Genomic DNA, 13412 nt, shown 5'->3' with positions numbered 1-13412 from the left:
AAAGATCAGTGGTTCCTCCTGGAATCTGCAAGGAGCAGGCTCGACGCTTTCAGAAGTAGACATTACGACAAGAGTCTTAAGATACTTGGAAGAAGCACAATTCTTTTGAAAGATGTAGGGAAAAAATGAACAGCGGACAAAATTCAGAAGAACCGGTGTCCTCAGATCAAAGAGACGGAGAGAGGTGAGCAGCTCATGCTCCCTGAGGACTCAGGCTGAACGAGGATGATCAGCCCGATGCATAACCGCAGGGACCACCACGTGCAGCCGCGGGCTGGGCGGATGCTGTCAGCTGTGTCGCCGGCGGGGCCTGCAGGAGCCAGCGTTATTGGACTGCACTCTGAGTGCCCCTCAAAAGCAAAGGGGTCAGGAACTGGGGGACATTAGAGGCCATGGCCTCCTCCGTGCCTGTCCACGTGAGCCCATGGGCTCCTCACGGGTGGCTTCGCATTTACTGACGTGTCCCTGTAGATTTCCAACATGGCCACCCCACTCTGCGTGGTGTGGGCCACTTCGTGCGAGTCTCACCCAAAGAAACCATGAGCTTTGTGGCCAGATGTGCTGGCCTCCTGAGAGCAGCTACAGGTCCTCCACATGGCGCCCGCCCGGGGCAGTTCGGCAGTTCAGCCCCCTCTCACACTGGAAGACCCCCCCCCCACCAGCACCAGGCGCCGCCCCCCTGCACTCGCCGCACGCCTCCTGTGAGAGCTGGGGGCTGCGGGGACGCCCGAGAGGACAGCACAGGGCCCTGCTTTCAAGGAGTTTACAATCTCATCTGACAACCGGGAAGGAGCCTGGACTCCGGGGCCAGGAGAGGCAGTGGCTCCACGTCCTACTGGCCCCATGACGGCAGGCAGGTCACAGACCTTTCTGGGTCTCCCAGGGGTCCTGACTGTGACATGCGACAAGGCTAATGTTAACGTCAGTCACAATCACGATGAAAGTGTGAGAGGCGACAGCCTCTAAGACACAAGCTTGGGCGAACCCGGCGGGCTTCCCCAGAGCCTGTGCAGAGGCTCAGCTGGGGACTGCGCGTGTGATTCCACCGTGTCCCCGGGGGAAGGCGCAGTAAAGGGCTGTCGCTCCACCCTTCAGACTAAAAGCACAAAATCCAGTTAAAACCCCCCAAATCTACCGAACTTGAAACTTAACCTCAGGAAGAACAACAAAAGGCAGGAATTCCCTTCGAGGATAAGCCACAAATAAGAGTGCGAATTCTGCCCCAGCGGGCCTCCTGTCAGCCCCACCGCCCTGGGGAGGGCCCATTATTAGTTCATTCATTTGGTGTTACCAAGGGCTATGAACCAATTTTCTTTTTAAACCCTCATCCAACCACATTCTCTGACACATTAAATTTTCATGAGCTCTGATGGGTTCTTATCTGGATCAGGATGTCCCTCGTGAGGTCCTGGCCACCTGGACAGGTGGGAAGCTTCGGTGACAACTGGAGGCCACGCGTGGGGCAACCACAGTGACTTCACCATTAAGGGCTGCTCACAACACATGCCAGAAATGCAGCTGAAATACACTGACGTCCTTTATAAAACACAGAGCCGGGCAGAGTGCTGATCTGCATACTCCCTAGGTCCCATTTCATTTGCTGTGTTAGAGGGAGCCGCACGGAACTGCCAAAATGCGGCCGTCACTGACCTACAGAAACGGCAGCTTCACACAGATCAACCCAACAGAAGTTAACATTGCATCTCATTCCATAATGAAATGAACAAAGATGGAATGTGATTAGACTTGCTTGGGGGAGCCCTTCCCTACACATCATGGGGGCTACACTGAAACTTGAGGACCGTGCCTCTCTGTACGCTGTTATCTGACTGCCTGGCTCATCCACTCTCAGGCGCAAGTGCACACAGGAGAGACCCCTGTCGGTGGTCTAGACAGGTGGAACCACTGATTCTGAGGCTGGGGTCCCTGTGAAGCTCAGCCACAGACACAGAATCCCTGTTTTCCTCCCAAGTGGGACCAGATGGAAATTCTAGGCAGCAAGAAGCGTCTCAGTCCAGGGTCCTTCACAGCCACACAGCGACCCGGAGAGGAACCAGGTGGCCTCGGACACCATTCACTGACCAGGAGACAGTACGCAGTCGGGCTGACAGAGCCGCCTGGCCCCTAGGCCTTGAGGAAGCAGTTTCAAATCTTGTAACTGACAAGGTCTTAGGAAGAAAGACAGAAAAGGGAGAATCTTTTTCTTCTTGGCCACTTAACTTCTAGGGGCCCCAGCCACCTAGCTTCTAAGAACACATGAGGACACCACCGACCCAGGTTTTTTTTTTTCTTTTACCACCTGGGCACCTTCCCCAAGCCCCGCAGGAACTTCTGCAAACCTGGGAGAATGACTCCAGGATGTGAAGTCATTGCCGAGGAGAGCTCTGTCTCCCACGAAGCTGAAAGGATATGAAATCAACTCAAAGAGCTTCTTCTGAGACTTGGCTGCCTTGAATTTTTGCAGTCTTCTTTCTTTTCTAACTGAAATATAGCCGATTTACAATGTTGTGTTAGTTTTTGCTGATTCAGTTATACATATATGTTCCTCTTCATATTCTTTTTCAATATAGGTGATTACAAGATATTGAATATACTTCCCTGTGCTCTACAGTAGGACCTTGTGGTTTATCTATTTTATACGCGTTCTCTTTAGACATCAGACTTCTAGGAAATACGACTCTGAAGGAATACTCAAAAAGCATATCTTACAACAAAATTGTTTTCTGTCACCCAAGTCATTTTCTTCTTTAAAGACCTCTAATGCAAGGCAGAGCCATGTATTATGGTTCACATCAACATGGCAAAGAACCTGGACTAGGATGTCAGTCCTTCTGGTGTAAATTCAGCTTCACCACTTAGTGTCTCCAAGGCTGTAGGCAACTCACTTCACAGCTCTGACAACATGAGCCCCAGGCTCTGGAACACAAGCTACATTTCCCTTATAGGGTTGTTTTACCAATTAAATGAGATGAAGCACTCAGCACAGTGCTGCGAACATAAATTAAAAGTTACACAATGAGATGTCACCTCACACCTGTCAGAACGGCTGTCATCAAAAAGAACACAAGTAACAAATATTGGTGAGGATGCGGAGAAAAGGGAACCCTCATACACTGTTGATGGAATAGAATTGGTGCAGCCACTATGGAGAACAGCATGGAGGTTTCCCAAAGAACCAAAAACAGAACTACCATATGACCCAGCAATCCCACTCCTGGGTATATACCCCAAAAAACAAACACACTAATTTGAAAAGATACAGGCACCCCCATATTCACAGCAACATTGTTTACAACTGCCAAGATATGGAAGCAATCTGAGTGTCCATCCGCAGATGACTGGATAAAGAAGATGTGAGATAGACAGATACATACATATGCTCAGCCGTAAAAAAGAAAGAAATGTTGCCATTTGCAGCAACATGGATGGATCTGGAGAGCATTAAGTGAAATAAGTCAAAGAAAGACCAAATACTGTATGATATCACTTATATGTGGAATCTAAAACATATACCAAACTAGGGAATATACCAAAAAAAAGACGCAGACTCAGAGATTACAGAAAACAAACCAGAGGTTACCAGCTGGGGGGAGTGGGGGGTGGGAAAGGAGGCACAAGGCACTGGGTGTGAGACAGGCTCAAGGATGTATCGTACAACTAAAAGAGCCAATATTTTGTAGTAACTGTGAATGGAAAACTACCTCTGAATAATTGTATAACAATTTTACATTTTTTCAATTAAAATTTTTTTAATTGAAAAAAGCTGCCAACATGGTAAGTCTAGTGGGCTGGGTCCATGTTACACCCTGGTGGGGTTACCACTCTCCAGCTTAGCACTGGGGGGAACTGGCCAAAGGCCACAGGCCCTCGCTGCAGTATTTTTACTCTGCATGGACCTCTACAATTATCTCAATAAAAAGACCAATTAAAGAAGTTAGCCAGCTAGTTTCATTATTAAGATTGTTCACCCTGCCAAAATGAATACACAGAATAAACACTCAAGGGTCCTTTTAATCTTTCATGAAAACAAAAAATAATTGTCTTTATGTACCGTTTATGATGGAAACAAAATGAGCATAGGCCTAAAGTAACTTCTCAAAATAGTCTTACTGCAATGACTCTACGCAATCTTTGTCGTCCTTTACGAGTACAATAAACTGCAATTACACGTCATTCATTAATTCATGCATTCCACCAGTACTGAAAGAGCTGGGAGTGGGGACACATATGGAGCACGCTGGATTTGGTCATAACCTGCACTGGGGTTTTTGCCTACTAACAGCCTTTGGGAACCCTTTAGAAAGGAAGGGAAAGGGGTGCACATTTATTGAGCACCTACTGTGTGCCTGGCCTTGCACCGGGCACAAGGGCTTCACTGGCAAGTGCAGCAAGTACAGCTTTTGTCCTTAAGGAGCCCCACACTTTAGTGAGGAAAGCGACACTAAAACAAAAATCATTACACAATGAAACTGCTCACTTGTAAAGTGCAAACAGGGTAAGTGTGAAGAGGGAGGAGCATAGGGCTCTGAGCCTGCGGCCCTGGAGAACCGCATTTAGCCTGATGTCTGTATGACTGTGCCTCCTGTCCCCTGTGTTCTAATGCTCTGACGTCTAGAGCCTGGCTGAGCCTGGGGAGACCGTGCTCCCTCATCCAGCCAATTCCTAGAGACAGGAAACAGCTTGCCCGTGAGCACGGTTTCAGACACAGACCAACCAACCCAGAGGCACACCCCTACCCGCCCCGTGTCAGGGTCTCACACTCAGCCACTGTCCCCGGCCCTAATCACTCCAGGGCCCGGGACCAGACAAAGAGGGACCCCCATACCTGGAACCCACTGCAATTGTTCTAGCTAACCAGCCCAAGCCTACGTACCCGGCCCCACCTGTCCCTCCCGAGGAAGCCACAGTAAAGGCTCCTGTCCCACGTTCTCCCCTCGCTCCCTCTGCCTGCTGGCGCACCCCTGCACTCACAGTGCCCACCGCTACGTGGGGCCCCCGTGCCCGGCATGAACCACTAGCTGTTTTTTCAATGGCTGGCATCTCCAAACGTCATGACCTTACTATACCTCCAATAATCTATTAACACACTATGTTTTTAAACAGAGGCCCACGAAGTCCTTACTGAAGAAACGACACTTAAGATCATACTAAGGGAAATAAGCCAGAAAGAGAAAGAAAAAAGTACCATATGATACAATTTATATGTGGAATCTGAAAAAAAAAATGAACTTCTTTATAAAACAGAAACAGACTCACAGACACAGAAAACAAATTTGTGGTTACCAGCGGGGGGAGGGGTGAGGCGGGATAACTGGGGGTTCAGGATTAGCAGATGCCAACTACTATACAGAAAACAGATAAACAGGTCCTACAGCACAGCACGAGAACTATCTTCTATACCTTGCAGTAGCCTACGATAAAAAAAACATGAAAAGGAGTATGTACGTATAAATGAGTAGCTATACTATACGTCAGAAATTAACACATTGTAAATAGACTGTACTTCAACATAAAAATAAAAAGTTTAAAAAGAAAGAAGGGGCAGGGTGCACAGATAAAAAGTAAAGAGGAGAAAGCACAGGAGGGAGGGGGAGCCGCACACCAAGAGGAGAAACCATATGACGGGTCACGTAGCGCGTTGGGCCGGGGAGGCTGGAGAGAAGGGCAGGCGGAAAGCTGCGGGTGAGGGCGGAGCGACGGGCCTCGGTGCAGGGAGACGCGCTCAGCCAAGTCGGGAGCACTCCCGTCCAAGGAGGGGCCTGTGCGCGCGGTTCCCTCCCTGCGCATCCCGACCCCCTGCAGTGCCAGGTGGGCCCAAACCTTCCATTTTCGCTGATCAATGAATCCTCCCCACTAAGAGGAACACGAACGTGCATCTCTGCCTCAGTCTTTTTCCATTCTTAATCTGTACCATCTGAGATGATGGCGCCTCTTGTAAACACTCAAGTATCTGTTGAAGGATGCCTCGACTCGACAGTGAATCCCTCCTGCCTCTTAAAACAGGAATATCAGTCCCGGGAAAATAAAAAAAAAGAGGGAACCGATTCAATGAGGCCAGAATCACCTTAACGTCGGGGCCAGAAAAGCGGATCACTAGTGAGGGTGTTGCCGAAAAATGTGTTACATACAGCTCAGTGTTACAGCTCAGTTGTGACAACAACCTGGATCCGGGCGAGAGACCGAGCACTCAAGAGAATTGGACAACTGAGCGTGCCCAGAAATGTTAACACTTCAAGATCCGGACCCCGTCTGTAGTCTTACACAGGCCTTTTATAGGCTGCCACTTTTACACTTTGCAACATCATATGCAAATAAAGTACAACAGAAGTTGACCAACTAGGAACAAGCTTCGTAGAAATAGACCAATCAGGAGTGAGCTCCATGCAAATGAAGTACTACAAATGGACCAATCAGAAGTTAGGGGAGTGGACCAATCAGAAGTGAGAGTAATAACCAATCAGGAATGAGAGTAATAACCAATCAGGAGTGAAGGAAATAACCAATCAGAAGTGAGCTCAGGGAACCAATAGAATTCTAGGTGTAAGTTAGCCGCTTTAGAGGCAGAAAGTGAGATAGAGGCTCTGGGCCAGAGAACCCGAGAGTGCTAAGAGGAGAGCAGTGGCCCTGCCTAGGGGTCCTGCCGGTCTTTTTATGGGGCTTCCCGCCTCAAGAGCAGATACAGAAAGCCTGCATGGAAATTAGGGCGTCAGGAAGAGACACGCACACGCGTCCCAAGCCATCGGGGCTCATTCCAGAAACGTAAGGCTGGTTCAACACTCAAAAATCAGTCAGTGCATATACCACGTTAACTGAACAAACAGGAAAAGTCATATGATCATTTCAGTAGATACAACATGTGACGGAACCCTACACGCAATCATGATTAAAAACTGTTGGCAAATTGGGATCAGGAGGGAACTCCCTTAATCTCAAAAACAATACATACAAAATATCTGTAGCAAACCCATACTTGATGAAATACTGAAAGACTTCCTTCTGAGATTGGGAATGGGACAAAAATGTCCTTGTGTAAAATTGTACCAGAGATTTTAACTAGTACAATGAGAAACAAAAAGTTTAAGGACTGGCTAGGAAGAAATGAAGCTATTTTTTTCCCCTAGGGAACTGTTTTTAGAAAATCCAAAAGAATTTCTAAAATTAGAATAGTTATAACACCAAAACAATCTCAATAGCCCAGCAGTAAGAGGAATGTTTAGATACACTGCAGAAGAGAGACAGGACAGAATTTCAAGCAGACAATAAAAATCATGTATTTGAAAATTATTTAATGATGCTGTAAGATTATCAAGACACAATGCTATATTTAAAATCAGGATATGTAATTATATCTACAATATGGTATCAGTATTATAAAAGAGTCTGTGTGTATGTTTGCATTAAAAAAGATGAGTGGGATATATATCGATATTTGCAGTGGTTAACTCCAGGTGATATGATGGAAAGCAATTTTTGTTTTATTTATAAATATTCTATAATAAACATGTAATGCTCTTAGATGCAAGAAAAAAATTCCACTTTCCCCCAAAGTTTTCCTAAAGGTGAAACATTTGACCTGGGCTTTGAAGGGTGCATAGGATCCTTTCCAATAAGAAGAAAGCTGTGATGCAGGAACAGCAAGATGTTGGGTTAGGGGATGAGGGAAAGCAACAGAGAGGTGAGAAAGGAAAGGCTGGGGCAGACCTGAAGGGATCTAACCACCAAACTAAAGACCAATGAGGATGAAAAAGATGTGCCTGGGAATTAAGAAGTCACTGGCGGAGCCACTTGTTAACCTGGCAGAGCTGAAGGCTCTGTTGAAAGGGGTCGACTAATCCCAGGAAACACACAAGAACTGAAAAAGAATTTAAAAGGCTAGTTGGAGGGCACTGTTTACAATAGCCAAGACATAGAAGCAACCTAAGTGTCCATCCACAGATGACTGGATAAAGAAGATGTGGTGTATGTATACAATGGAATACTACTCAGCATAAAAAAGAATGAAATAATGCCATTTGCAGCAACATGGACGGACCTGGAGATTGTCATATTAAGCTAAGTAAGTCAAAGACAAATATATGATATCACTTATATGTGGAATCTAAAATATGATACAAATGAACTTATTTACAAAACAGAAACACTCTCAGACATAGAAAACAAACTTGTGGTTACCAAAGGGGAGGGGGCGGGGATAAATTAGGATTATGGGATTAATGGATACACATTACTATGTATAAAATAGATAAGCAACAAGGACCTACTATGTAGCACAGGGAACTGTATTCAGTATCTTGTATTAACCTATAATGGAAGAGAATCAAAAAAAGTATGTATGTATATGTGTGTGTGTGAAACAATCACTTTGTGTACATCTGAAACTAACACAATAGTGTGAATGAACTATACTTCAATAAAAAGTAAATAAATAAAAAATAAAAAGGCCAGTTGGAGATTGTGGGGAATTTGAGAGCGTGCGTCTGCCTGTAGGGGGTGGCTCAGGTGTCCATTTTGCCAGGTCAGTTGATGCTTTGAGCCCTAACAAGACCCTATCCCTGTCTCCCAAAGAACAAACCAAGCTCCAAAACATTCTGCCCAGCCATGATCCAAGGAGGACCATTATCATCACCTGGTATCTCACAGACTCATCTCTCCTGAGGTCCACTTAGACCCCAGGAGCATCTGGCTTGGGACCAAAAGCAGGAGAATGGAATGGATAAAGGAAGCTACTTTTTCTATTCATGTCCACAGTGCCCCAATAAAAAGGACTCCGTGCTTGTTAAGATAAGTCTACTGAATCAAGGGGGTGAACTAGGGAAAGATTAAAGAAATCTTTCCAGAAACCAATCTGAAAAGGTAGATGGAAGGAAAACTCCAAGCCAGGAAGACTTGGTCACCAATCCAGACTTTGCGACTTAACCAATGCCTTCCCTGAAACTGGGTTGAGTCTCCTCCCATGTGGAGAAAACCAGAACCCAAAAGGTCCTCCAGAGGACCAGACAATACATGATAGGACCTCATAAAAGACCACGTCCCAGTGACCACAGGTCCCCCATGGGTTTCACTTTCAGAGATGACGAGGGTGGCTTTACATAATTAAGCAGGGACAGGGACCCTGACTCAGGGGAACTGGAAGTGCTAAGTCAACTCTGGTAAACCAGTGTCCTCTGCACCGACCCCCACCCTAGAATTCCAACTGCCTCCTAATGCATCCTGGACAAAGTGGGGAATGGGGGGAACCTCAAAGCATGAAACATCTAATCGCTCATTAAACCAGTTGAAGGATAATTCTATTGACCAAGAAGACGTTAACCCTCAGATTAGGAGCCATCAAGTTGCCCAACATGAAAGCAACAAAGCATTCTCTTTACTCAATAATATACCCAGTACATGTGGGAAATCCCTCCGCAGGTAACCTGGTCGACTAGCATCGAAAGAGAATCCAGAAACTCAAGAGTCTGCCAGATTGTATCCCTGGTTAAATCTTACGTGTTGGGGGTGGAGGGCAGGTAACTGGTCATTAGTCTCTCCATGGAGGAGGACCACATCCAAACATGATGTAAACGATGATGATTGGTCTCATATGATCTGGGGTAATGGCCTGTGAAGAGTGAACAGCTGGGACTCTGGGGTCATCTCCCTTGGGAAGGAAGTATCTGGGGACCAGCAGGCCCGTCTACAGTAGATTTTTATTGCTCACAGACTCTCAGCACCTCTGCTTGGGAGAGCATCACACTTCCACCTTGCTGAACTCAGGCTTGCACACGTGACTTGCTTTGACCAAATGAATCGGTGGGAAGTGACGTGCACTCTGGGAGAACCGTGTTTTCGGTCTCTGTGGTCACGGAGGTGTGTGTTAAGACGGAACCTCTTTCTAGTTGGTCCCAGAGGACTATGATCAGTGAAGTCCCTTTGCTGTCCCGTAATCAACGCATAGAATCAGAGAGGAATAGACGCCTCCGTGAGCCCCTCAAGTGTTCAGGCTGTTTCAGCAGCGTGAGCCCAGCCAGTCCTGACAAACACCCACTCCTGCCCCGGCTAACTCTCTCACCCACCCCCATCCCAGTGGCCAGGCTCCGGTGTCCAGACACAACCCAGGCCTGAGCAAGCAAATCGGAGTGTCACTTGTCACCAGCCACAGTGACTGGCTCAGGGATGGATGTGGGACTGGGCTGGGCCCAGGAGAGTCAACTCCAGGACTTTTTATGGAAGTGTTGGATTAACATTTGTTTCTCCAAGCAAGGACTCCTAAGCTTTGAGAATATGAGCCTGGGGCTCTAACAGCCATTTGCTACTTCACAGGGAGACCCTGCTGCGGGGTGAGGCCAAACCAGATGGACGCAGGGCAGACACAGGCTAGAAGTTTCCTGCAGACGTGGTCTGCACCACTGGACACGGTCACCTGATTGACCGCAGACGTTTCGGCCCTGTGACTCCATCAGTGACCTTTTTCACTTATACCCTGCACTTACACCCTGTCAGACCCTGCTTCCCCTGCGCTTGTTAAAAAACACAGAGTTTGCATTTCTTTGGGAAGAAAACAGTAAGATGCCTGGAGAGCAGCTCTGAGGAAAAGGCCCACGGGCATCTGAGGGCCTGCGCAGTCAGTGCAGGTGCTTTACACCCAGGAGAGGACGCTGACTGGCCCCCGCCCAGGTCAACACGCAAAAAGCCAACGGAGGGTCAGGCCCCAGGGTCAGGCAGGGGATGCTTCCCCTGCCGTCTGGCGAGCTTGGCTTCTCACACAGAAGGGTTTGGCTGTTCTGGCTGTTCGTGTGTGTGTGCCCACGTGCGCTCACATTCTCAGCAGAAACGCAAGACTGGAACAAAGAAAGCAGAACGAACACTTCTTTCCCCAATTAACAGCTCTAGGGGAAATGGTGCAATTATATTTCCAGGCTCAAATGTAACGTCCATTAACACTAATGGGATCCAGGCAGGAGCCTGAGGAGCGTCTGGGAGCCGGATGTGCCTGGTCTCTGGTCTGGGAGGGGCGGGGATGAGCGTCCTGCAGGCCCCGCCGCGGTCGGGGAGGGTCAGGGTGCAATGTGTCACTATTCCCACTTTCACAAAGCCTTGGAAAAGGCTGTTGGAGAGGCGTGGAGGAGGGATCATCTGAAACGCGCCACAGTCCTGGAACCTCTGCGTCATCTCCTGTTAACGGAGCATCCCAGACTTCACCTGCCCTCCGAGGGGCCTTGTCAGCAGCAGACAGATTCTCCCCATTCCCTGGGACATAAGCCCACAGTCTGAAACTCCCAAATCGACTGTACTGTCTTTGCGGACACCCAGACACTGCAGGCTGGCACCCTCGGCTGCCTGTCTGTTGGGAGGGGTGGGGATGGGAACGGGGACAGACTCAGATAACAAACAGACCTGGCTGGCACCCTGAACTCTCTCAGTGGTCCCCCATCATTCCCCGACACCTGCCAGGTAGATGCTGCACGTAGAATGTTCACTATACACTGGGCCCCATCAGTGGACAAGACCCAAAGGCCTCTTCCTCGGGAGCCTACAATCCTGTGGGGGAGAAACGACAGCACTCCTCCTGGGAGCAGGGACCAGGGAGACCGGCTTAGAGGGAAGGTCCAGGAGGGCTTCCTGGAGGAGGTGGTTCTGAACACACAGTGGAAATCAAGATGGGGAAGGCGAGAAGGATGCCTGTCCTGGCAGAGGGAGCAGCAAAAGAAGAGGTGTGAAGGAAGGAGGTTTCTCTGGATTAGAAGAGGAACCAGGCTGGGGACAAGTGAGTCGGCACCCCGAAAAAGGCAAGATGGGGACAAGAGGATGGGCCCACCCCTCAGAAGGCTGGGTCCCAGCCCTAGTGGCCACTTGCCAACTGACTGCAGACCAGAGGTGAGCTGCTTCACCTTTATTTACTTCTCCTGGGGCTTACTGCCTACAGGAGAGAAAGGGCAGCTTAGGGCTAGTCAGAGCATCCTTCTCCACAGAGGATGCAGCAGGAGCCGAGGAGCAGAACTGCCCCGAAACCAGAGCCATCTCGGTTAGCGTGGACGCTGTGAGCCATGTCTGAGCACTTTGCATAAAGCAGTCACTTTTACTGGCCACGTGGGCAACTGATCAATCTCACTCAGAGAACCGAAAAGAACCAACCAGAAAACTTCTAAATACTAAGAGAGTTTTTAAGATAATTTGTTAAAAATGAATGGACCCAAATCAGTATTTTTTCCTAATTAAGTAGCAACAGTCACTCAGATAATTCAAAGAGAATAAAAATGTCATTCACAGCAACAAATGGAAAATATTAAACACAGAGAAATAAAACTCATAAAAAAAAACTGTGGAACTCAGGAGGAAAGGATAACACGTAAGCCAGGATTTACAACGGTTTTGGAAGACGCCTCAAACAACAAAGATGTGCATCAGGTTCCTGAATGGGATGACTTGATGTGGTACAGATCCAGTTCTCCAAAGGATTCTGTACCTCTCACGCAATTGTAACCGTGCACTATGATCTAACATGCTGCAAGTCATAATAATTCTTACAGAATACGTATGATAGAACGGACAAAGGAGTTGAGAAAAATATAATGCAGGAGGTCCCCTATTAAAATATATACTAAGTACAAATTCTGGATTGTGAAAGAGTGGTTCTTTATTTTTTTTTCCGATTTAAGTATGTTTTCTTCTGTTAAGTGTTTGATGATTATTTTTGCTTGTTTGTTCGGATCCTTCCTGAGGATGTAATTTATTAATACATAAGTCTTGATTTTCTGTCATTCTTAATATTCCTCTAAAAAAAAAAAAACAACAGCAAGTGACTAATGTGTGCTAGAGACAACAGTGAACAACATACAAATTCCCCCTAACTTTTGGGACTTACAGTCTAGATGAGAAAAAAATATCTACTTAGTTGTAAAAATAAAAATAAAATATGTTTAAGTATATTTTAATTAATATATAATTATACTTCAATTAATACATAATTATTTTATTAACACATACTAAGTATATTTTAATTAATATATAATTATAATTAATTTTTAATATATAAATCTGTTGTGAGGGAGGCTGGATATTAAAATATGTACTAAAACTATAATTATTAAAAGGTCAGACCCAGGTAAATAAAATAAAGTTAAAAATCCAGAAGGAGAACCTAATACAAATAAAGGAAGTAGGTACATTATAAAGCGTGCACTTCAAATCAGTGGCGAATATGGACGATCTGAAGGAGGTAGCTGAGTCTCCGACCAAACTCAGAGGTCAGGACACCACACCTCACATGAAAGATGCATTTCCCATGAGCGGAAGGTCAAATATAAAGACAGGAAACTAGACAAGAACCAGAAGATAACGACCCTATTTGTCTGACTTGGTGGTGGGGATGATCTTCTTAAGTAAAAGCAATTAACAAAGCCTTAAAGGAAAGACACTAGTACAGGTGACCTAAT

At 46.7% G+C, this 13412-nt stretch overlaps 1 protein-coding gene across 2 annotated transcripts in view; it reads right to left on the bottom strand.

The window, feature by feature from the left end:
• Positions 1–13412, bottom strand: part of PHACTR3 (phosphatase and actin regulator 3) — a 177507-nt gene that overhangs the window by 80308 nt on the left and 83787 nt on the right. The window lies entirely within an intron of this gene.

Source organism: Vicugna pacos, chromosome 19 (assembly GCF_048564905.1).
Source record: "Vicugna pacos chromosome 19, VicPac4, whole genome shotgun sequence".
Taxonomy (NCBI): domain Eukaryota; kingdom Metazoa; phylum Chordata; class Mammalia; order Artiodactyla; family Camelidae; genus Vicugna; species Vicugna pacos.
This window is presented reverse-complemented; position numbering and strand designations above follow the sequence as displayed.